Here is a 9,367-nt window from a genome sequence, read left to right as displayed (position 1 = left end):
AAAGTTTTCACGAGCCATACTCTTATGGTGCTTTGCCAGATAAAATTTCAACCCTACAACTTCTTTGAAGACGAGAAGTGAATGAAAGGTTAAGCATTAAAGAAGTGGGAGTGAACTTTGTGTTCATGCCCGTGGACCTGATGTGGAACTTATCATGGAAGCTTCTTGCAAAATATTTAATCATTTGGGTAATTCTTTCGGTGTCATTAAATTGGATCTCTTGCAGCTATGGTTCCGACCATATTGTTCTTCTTTCATCCCATTCCTCGGGCAAGTATAACTATTTGTCTTCTCCGGATCAATACCCCAGTTCAACCTTTACTTTGATCTATCGTCGAGTATTACACTCTGGTATCTCGAGAATATCATGGAACTGCATAACTTCTTATGGGTTCTTCATCAACTGCTATTTCTCACCGATTCCAATTTTCGTGGTTTCTAGGTTGTCGTCAACCGAGAACACCGAATACTGAATCGAGTCCGCACTCTGATTCGATAAATCTAAGAAATTCCATTGCTTATGAGTTTAATACTCCATCACGTCATTCCTAGCATGATCGGCTATATCATTATTATGCCAAGTTTTAACTATGCTACCTGGTCCTTCTTCCCAGAGCACAATTTTCGACGATAAGATAACCTTACGCCGATCTTCCTCATCGTATCGTTTTGCCTTGAACAACAAGCTTGATTTCGAGTTTGTGTCATACCCTTCATTCCAATTACCTTTCGCTTCATCATTCCTTTGACTTGGTGTCATCGTTGATCGATTACATTTTCATGAAATCTCTCGACAAATGTGTTGTGATCATCGTCAACATTTTGACTCCTTCTAGGATATCGATCGAATTCATGATGAGAAATACCATCCTTGCCCCTCGATAATTTGGGTTATCATCGACAAAATTATCGGATTCCCTCCAACACAAAACTTGTTCTTGTTTTGTGTTGTACCTTGAGTTCCTTGCTATCAAACTTATGTTATGTTCTACCATGGATTATTACCATATTTGATGTCAAGAATGTTGTGAAAATTGCTCCACCTCTTGAGAATTCTTGATACATGTAATACTTATCACCATCACCATTCCTTCTTGGTCCTCGTGTTGTTCCTAATAGGAATGCCGACAAATGGACGAGTAATTTTAAAACTTCTAGCAACCTTATTACTTTGAAGTAAATGGTCAACATTTCATTCTTAGACCATTGGTTATCGAATCGCTATTCTAACATTGTTTGTGCTACCTAAGTCCGTATTTCGGGTGCACCATCAACCAATGATAAATCGTGTATGTTTTCCTCAAGCATACCTCATTATATCACTTGATCTGACAAAAGCTATCTCCTTGTTCACATAATTGTGGAAATCCATCTTTTGGAAATCTCGATGAATTGTCGCTAAGTTCATCAGCCACCTCCTCATTCTCTCCCTGATTTAATAATGAACTCATGATTCAGAACTTGCTTCCATAGTTCATTGATCGAGAATCTTATAATGTCATCTCGTCAATTGCATTGCACCTTTTCTTTCTCACGCATCCTGAGTCTGAGGTATCCTGACCTCAATCATATCTGAATCTCGGTCAAATATGATGGTTGGAATATATTTCCAAGAGTTATAACAATGGTCTTTTTGTGACCCGATAAGGTGATGTCATGCCTAGCACACCTGGTCGGAGGCCTTATTGTTATAGATTCCTTTTTTGCAAGGTTACCCATTCTTCCATGGGGAAATTGTAAGACTTATTCTATAAGTTGTTTCCGATGGAACCTTTGTATCCAAAGTCCGTCCTTTGCTTGAAGACCATGTCAAAGCTATCTCAAAGCATGTATGTGGTACTCTGATTTTCAATATGAACATTTGAAGCACAATGTTAAAATTTCTTTATAAATTACCCCAAGCACCGTTGTATGGGTAATGTCATCAAATTTCTCTCCCTTTTCCTAAAGGGTTTACGATATATCCTGTCATGGATATCATACTTTGCTTGTCCTTGGGAAGGATATACCCTTGAAATATGTGTTTAAACACATTTTCCTTTCCATTGTTCTGTTTAATCTGATAATATTATTTTCCTTTTCATTGGTTGGGTTAACGTTTCTTGTGATCTAAATGATCTAAGCAGTAATATTCTCCTGCTTATGCAAACACTTCGGTGTACAAATCTGTTAGCAAGACCCTGTTGCTTTTGTTGATAGCATTCTGGTAACCACTGATGGACGAGAACTTTGCCTATTGGTCCGCCTTGTTCAACGAGCGGGAAAATGGTTCTCTTCGTCCCTCGCCCTTGGTACCGATGTTGTTGCCGACCTAACCGATAGACTATCCTCTGACATGCCTTGCTTTCATGATCGTGCAAGACGTCACCGCCCTTCCTGCTTTTAACCCACATGGTGGGCCCATAACCCACAGTTCCACAGGATCGAAACCTGACTCTCCTATACACCCCCGGTTTCCAAAGTTAATTCCTCGCGCGTTGCCTCGTACGTAATTCACGAACCACCTTCCTACAGATCTATTCTGGTATCACACGCAATACTTGTTCTCGTTTCCCTAAAACCCTTTCACCTTCTGAGTAGGCATCGAACGATTGCCTGGCCGCTTGAAACTCCTTATTGTACCTTCTTACTTTCCTCTCGAAATTTTCTAAGTTTCAATTCGAGAGTTACTTTCCGCCGTCTTCATAGACGTTATCTACCAGATAGCAACCTTGTAGAGGTCCGTTCTTCTGAAGTTACCCCCTTATCCTTTTCGTACGTGCGATGAAGATCCCGAGGGAAGGATGACGACTTCATCATGATGGCCTGAAACAGAGGAATGAAGACATCAATGTAATGGATCAACCTCTTCGAGAAGAGCAACCAAGAACGAGAAGATCCATTAGAATTTCGTAACCAGAACTTTCCCCTTACTCTCCTGTTAAATCTCGGGACGAGATTTCTTGTAGTGGAGGAGAATTGTAACGCCCGGATAGTTACGCTACAGTAAACCTCTACTAACGAGGCCACGTCACCTCGATTACTGTTGCTAATCTCGCATTAGTTTGAAACCGATCCAAATTCAAAATTTGATTAAAGGCAAACATCAAAAGTTTTCAAACTTTAATAGTAAAATGTCCGGTTTGTGACAAATAAATTGCAAGTAATTGTGGTGAGGGAACCTCACTTTATCAAATGTTTAAATACTCTAAGGTGAATAAAACCGTAGCAAAAACCAATATTTAGATGCTTTTATAATTAATAAAATACTAAACTAAAATGGTTTTGGGGTAAAACCTTTTGGTTGTAGTGGGTTTTGTGTTATTACTAATTTAGGGGTCATTTTAGATTTTAAGTAAAAACTAAACAGAAAAGAAAGTAAAATAAAAACAAATCAAAGAATAAATAAAAGGAAAAGAACAAAACAGGAAAAAAATCTCCCCCCCATTGGGCCAACCGGCCCAGCCGGACAGCCCACTGGCCAGGCCGCCCCACCCACTCCCCTCCATAACCCCCACCGACGGGAACCCCTAACCCCCACACCCCCTGCACGATTTCCCCCACTCTATCCTCCCTCTCGCCCCCACCCCGATCTGGATCGGGGCTCAGCCCCGACCACGCCGCCCGACGCTGCCTCGTTGCCCGCTGCCATCCCCAGACCACCCACGCCTCTTCCTCATGGGATCAACCGCGCCGCTCGAGCCCCTCTGCGACCCAATGCCGGACGCCATCGCCACGGTCCTCTCCGTCGCCGACGCTCCCCGTCCCCGTCGCTGATGCCACCTCGCCGGACCTCCTCGACTCATCCTCGACACCCGCTGTCGTTGCCCTACGAACCGCCGTGAGCCCCGGCCTCTCTCTCCCCATGTCCCGTATGCACACGCACGCGACCGGCCGCGGCCTCCTGCTCCGCGCCTCCCTGTTCGCGCGAGCTCTTCCGCTCACACATGCCGCGCTCGCGCGCTGCCTCGCCCGCGCTGCTCCTGCCGTTGCTCCCGCACGCCTGCGCCAGCAGCCCCACGCTCGCTCTCGCGCCCTCGCCCTCGCCGCGTGCCAGCCGGCGACGCCCGATGACCGCGCCCTGGCCTCGCTTGTTGCCGCCCCCGCTCGCCCCTACGCCTGTTGCCGCGGTTGCCCCCGCTGGCCCCGTCCACCTGCTGCCGCTGCCGCTGCGCCCTCCCCGTGCCCGCGCCCCGGCCTCTCCCCCTCCTGCCTCCTGACGCCGTGGCTGCCTCTGCTCGCCGTCGCCCGCTGCGCGCGCCGGCGCCCCCCCCCCCCCCCCGTCGTGCTCGCGTTCGGCGCCCTGCCGCTTACCCAGGCTAAGCCTTGCCCCCGCTGCAGCCGCCCCACCTCCGGCCGCACGCCCTCCCTGCGGCCTCGTTTTGCCGCACCCCTCCTGCGGGCAAGCGCCCGTTTGGGTGCGCCTGTGCCCGCCCCATTAACCCACTATGGCCTTTGGCCCATTGACACGTGGGGCCCAGCCCCCTCGAACAAAAAAACAAAAATAAATAAATAAATATTATATATAAAAATAGTAATAATAATTAAATTTATTTATTTATTTATTTACTAAGTAATTAATTAAGTTCATTAATCATATTTAATTAATCTAATTAACATGTTAGTTAAATTAAATAGTAATTAGTTTAACCTAAACCCTAATCAACCTAATAGTGTATGACAGGTGGGTCCCACTAGGCCCACACGTCAGCTGACCAGTCAACGCCTCTATTGACTGCTGACGTCAGCATGCATTGTTCTGGATAATGTTCAATTCAATTAATTAAATAAATGCTAAATATAATTTAAATCTTTTAAAAATTAATATAAAATAAACCGTAGCTCGGATGGAAAAACTTTGTACATGAAAGTTGCTCAGAACGACGAGACGAATCCGGATATGCAGCACGTTCGTCCGCCATGCATCCCTAGCATAGCGAACATGCAACTTCCCCTCCGGTTCATCTGTCCGAAAACGTGAAACACCGGGGATATTTTCCCGGATGTTTCCCCCCTTCACCGGTACCACCTCTTACCGCGTTAGGGCACACCTAGCATCACTCTTTGTCATGTCATGCATCATCATGCATCTGTTTGCTTAATATTTATTGTTTCTTCCCCCTCTTCTCTCGCTAGACACCAAGACCGATGCCACTGCTACCCAGTACGACTACGGTGTTGACGACCCCTCTCTCTTGCCAGAGCAACCAGGCAAGCCCCCCCTTTGATCACCAGATATCGCCTACTCTTCTCTCTAGTTCTTGTATTAGAGTAGTGTAGCATGTTACTGCTTTTTGTTAATCATATCCTGATGCATAGCCTGTCCTTGCTACTACTGTTGATACCTTACCTACAATCCTAAATGCTTAGTATAGGATGCTAGTTTATCATCAGTGTCCCTACATTATTGTCCGTCTGCCATGCTATACTATCGGGCCGTGATAACTCGGGAGGTGATCACGGGTATATACTATATACTTTATACATGATACATGTGATGACTAAAGTCGGGTTGGCTCGAGGAGTACCCGCGGTTGATTCACGAATTGGGGGCTGGAAGGACATACTTTCCCGATGGCCCTTTGTGTGGATCTTTGTGGCGAAGCGACAGGGCAGGTTGAGACCACGTAGGAGAGAGGTGGGCCTGGCCCTGGTCGGCGTTCGCGGTTATTTCAAGATAACATGTTTAACGAGATCTTGGTATTTGATCTCAGTCTGGCTACTGGCCTATATGCACTAACCATCTACACGGGAACAGTTATGGGCACTCGACGTCGTGGTATCAGCCGAAACCTTCGTGAAGTCAACGACTGAGCGGCGCACGCCGAGTTGGACCGCGTAACGCAACTTCCTTTGTAATGGAGGTTGCTAGGTATGCTCACCGGCCGCGTACGCAACGTGCAGGTGTGCAATGGGCGATGGGCCCAGACCCCTGCGCGCATAGGATTTAGACCGGCGTGCTGACCTCTCTGTTATGCCTAGGTAGGGTTGTGACGTGTTGATCTTCCGAGGCCGGGCATGACCCAGAAAAGTGTGTTCGGACCAAGGGGATCGAGCGTGTTGGGAAATGTGGTGCACCCCTGCAGGGAAGTTAATCTATTCGAATAGCCGTGATCTTCGGTAATAGGATGACTTGGAGTTGTACCTTGACCTTATGACAACTAGAACCGGATACTTAGTAAAACACACCCTTCCAAGTGCCAGATACAACCTGTGATCGCTCTCTCACACGGCGATGAGGGGATGATCATCGGTTAGGTTTATGCTATGCGATGTTACTTGGTGAACTTACCATCTACTCTCTTCTCCTGCTGCAATATGGAGGTTACCAGAAGCGTAGTCTTTGAAAGGACTAGCTATCCCCCTCTTATTCCGGCATTCTGCAGTTCAGTCCACATTTGATACCCCCCCCCCTTTTGCCATTTGATACCAATGCATACATATGTAGTGTAGATCCTTGCTTGCGAGTACTTTGGATGAGTACTCGCGGTTGCTTTGCACCCCCTTTTCCTCCTTTTATATACCCGATTGTTGCGACCAGACGATGGAGTCCAGGAGCCAGACGCCATTGTCGATGACGACTACTACTACTCGGGAGGTGCCTACTACTACGTGCAGCCTGCAGACGACGACTAGGAGTAGTTTAGGAGGATCCCAGGCAGGAGGCATGCGCCTCTTTCGATCTGTATTCCAGTTTGTGCTAGCCTTCTTAAGGCAAACTTGTTTAACTTATGTCTGTACTCAGATATTGTTGCTTCCGCTAACTCGTCTATGATCGAGCTCTTGTATTCGAGCCTTCGAGGCCCCTGGCTTGTAATATTATGCTTGTTTGACTTATTTTATTTGTAGAGTTGTGTTGTGATATCTTCCCGTGAGTCCCTGATATTGATCGTACACGTTTGCGTGTATGATTAGTTCATGATCGAATTGGGGGCGTCACAACGGTCGATGTGTGGAGTAATAGTAGTACATGCAGGAAGGAGTCGGTCTACTTGTCTCAGACGTGATGCCTATATACATGATCATACCTAGATATTCTCATAACTATGCTCAATTCTGTCAATTGCTCGACAGTAATTTGTTTACCCACCGTAATACTTATGCTCTCGAGAGAAGCCACTAGTGAAACATATGGCCACCGGGTCTATTTTCTATCATATTAATCTTCCATCAACAAGCTATTTCTTGCACCATTTTTATTTTGCTTTATTTACTGTGCATCTTTATCATAAAAATACCAAAAATATTATCTTATCATATCTATCAGATCTCACTTTTGTAAGTGACCGTGAAGGGATTGACAACCCCTTTATTGCGTTGGTTGCCAGGATTTTATTTGTTTGTGTAGGTGCGAGGGACTCGTGCGTGACCTCCTACTAGATTGACACCTTGGTTCTCAAAAACTAAGGGAAATACTTATGCTACATTGCTGCAGCACCCTTTCCTCTTCAAGGGAAAACCAACGCAGTGCTCAAGAGGTCGCAAGAAGGATTACTAGCGCCATTGCCGGGGAGTTTACGCAAAAGTCAACATACCAAGTAACGATCACAAACCCTTATCTCCTGCATTACATTATTTGCCATTTGCCTCTCGTTTTCCTCTCCCCCACTTCACCCTTGCCGTTTTATTTGCCCTCTCTTTTCCGTTCGCCTCTTTTTCGCGTGCTTCTTGTTTGCTCGTATGTTGGATCGCTTGCTTGTCACGATGGCTCTACCTAGATTTGGTGATCTTCACCTTAAAAGGTTAAAACTCTAGATATTAATGAACCCACTATTTTGGATTTCAAGGATTTTAATTATGATAATTTCTCTTTGATAGATTTTATTTCCTTGTTGCAATACATGCTAAATTCTCCACATGCTTATAGTCAAAATAAAGCTTTTACTAAACATATCGTTGATGCTTTGATGCAATCTTATGAAGAAAACTTGAGTTGGAAGTTTCTATCCCTAGAAAACTTTACGATGAGTGGGAACCTACTATTAAAACTAAAATTAAATATCATGAATGCTATGCTTTGTGTGATCTGGGTGCTAGTGTTTCCACGATTCCAAAGACTTTGTGTGATTCGCTAGGTTTCCGTGATTTTGATGATTTCTCTTTAAACTTGCACCTTGCGGATTCCATTATTAAGAAACCTATGGGAAGAATTAATGATGTTATTATTGTTGCAAATAGGAATTATGTGCTCGTAGATTTTATTGTTCTTGACATAGATTGCAATCCTTCATGTCCTATTATTCCTGGTAAACCTTTCCTTAGAACGATTGGTGCAATTATTGATATGAAGGAAGGGAATATTAGATTCCAATTTCCGTTAAGGAAAGGTATGGAACACTTCCCTAGAAATAAAATAAAATTACCATATGAATCTATTATGAGATCCACTTATGGATTGCCTACCAAAGATGGCAATACCTAGATCTATCTTCGCTTTTATGCCGAGCTAGGGGCGTTAAACGATAGCGCTTGTTGGGAGGCAACCCAATTTTATTTTATTCCTTGCTTTTTGCTCCTGTTTAGTAATAAATAATTTATCTAGCCTCTGTTTTGGTTGTGTTTTTTGTGTTTAATTAGTGTTTGTGCCAAGTAGAACCGTTGGGAAGACTTGGGGAAAGTCATTTTGATCTTGCTGTAAAAAACAGAAACTTTAGCGCTCACGAGAATTGCTGCCATTTTTATTTAGAAAGTGATATTTAGTTAATTCTTTTTGAAGATGATTAATAGATAAATTACCCACGTCCAGAAATTTATTTTAGAATTTTTGGGGTTCCAGAAGTTTGCGTTAGCTACAGATTACTACAGACTGTTCTGTTTTTGACAGATTCTGTTTTTCGTGTGTTGTTTGCTTATTTTGATGAATCTATGGCTAGTAAAATAGTTTATAAACCATAGAGAAGTTGGAATACAGTAGGTTTAAAACCAATATAAATAAAGAATGAGTTCATTACAGTACCATGAAGTGGTGTTTTGTTTTCTTTCACTAACGGAGCTCACGAGATTTTATTTTGAGTTTTGTGTTGTGAAGTTTTCAAGTTTTGGGTAAAAGATTTGATGGATTATGGAACAAGGAGTGGCAAGAGCCTAAGCTAGGGGATGCCCATGGCACGCCAAGATAATCTAAGGACATCTAAAAGCCAAAGCTTGGGGATGCCCCGGTAGGCATCCCCTCTTTCGTCTACTTCCATCGGTAACTTTACTTGGAGCTATATTTGTATTCACCACATGATATGTGTTTTGCTTGGAGCGTCTTGTATTATTTGAGTCTTTATTTATTAGTTTCCCACAATCATCTTTGCCGTACACACCTTTTGAGAGAAACACACATGATTTGAAAAATTATTAGAATACTCTATGTGCTTCACTTATATCTTTTGAGTTATATAGT

Source organism: Triticum urartu, chromosome 4A (genome assembly GCF_056163025.1).
Source record: "Triticum urartu cultivar PI428250 chromosome 4A, HENAU_Tu73, whole genome shotgun sequence".
NCBI classification, from domain to species: domain Eukaryota; kingdom Viridiplantae; phylum Streptophyta; class Magnoliopsida; order Poales; family Poaceae; genus Triticum; species Triticum urartu.
Note: the sequence above shows the minus strand (reverse complement) of the source record.